The sequence below is a fragment of the Schistosoma mansoni genome, chromosome 6 (assembly GCF_000237925.1).
Source record: "Schistosoma mansoni strain Puerto Rico chromosome 6, complete genome".
Taxonomy (NCBI): domain Eukaryota; kingdom Metazoa; phylum Platyhelminthes; class Trematoda; order Strigeidida; family Schistosomatidae; genus Schistosoma; species Schistosoma mansoni.
The window spans coordinates 15,501,901-15,502,439 of NC_031500.1; the positions used below are offsets into that span (position 1 = coordinate 15,501,901).

The window sequence follows — 539 nt, forward strand, 5'->3', positions numbered from 1 at the left end:
AAGCGAAAGGTATTGGGTTCGAGTCCCAGAGTGAACATCAACTCTGAGATGTAGGTACATCCAGCTGACCAGTCCCAAATAGGACGAAACGCGCGTCCTGGATTACACTACTAGCCACTATCCAACTTTTCTTACCATGCTTGCGAATTAAGGCTATATCGAGGCAATACGCACAGTATGCACATATGCCAATTAGAGACTGACCAGTTGCATTCCTAACACATCGATGGGAAGATTTAAACAAACAATACTAAGTGAATTTAGTATTAACTGTGGTTCATATTGCTATCTAAGCCTGTAAACTATTTGAAATATTGTAAAACACTTTGAAATTATGAATGAGAATGGAGTTAGCATTCATGTGGGTGATGTTATCCAATATCTAGTTCATTTTTTGAATCTTGGCAGTCATGGGAAGCCCTCTAGTTAGAAGACTAAGACATTATTTTTGCGAGAACGGAAACTACCCAGTGTGAAACAAAGTGATTCCAGTCCAAATTTTGATCATTAATTTATGGTAAGAAAAATATTTAAAACTA

The 539-nt window shown here is 37.3% G+C and overlaps 1 non-coding gene across 1 annotated transcript; it reads right to left on the reverse strand.

Moving 5' to 3' along the window:
* Nucleotides 1-120: 120 nt before the first annotated feature.
* On the reverse strand, nt 121-187 carry Smp_tRNA_00923_Gln_TTG.1.1. The gene has a single exon. It is a non-coding gene (tRNA).
* Nucleotides 188-539: the final 352 nt, after the last annotated feature.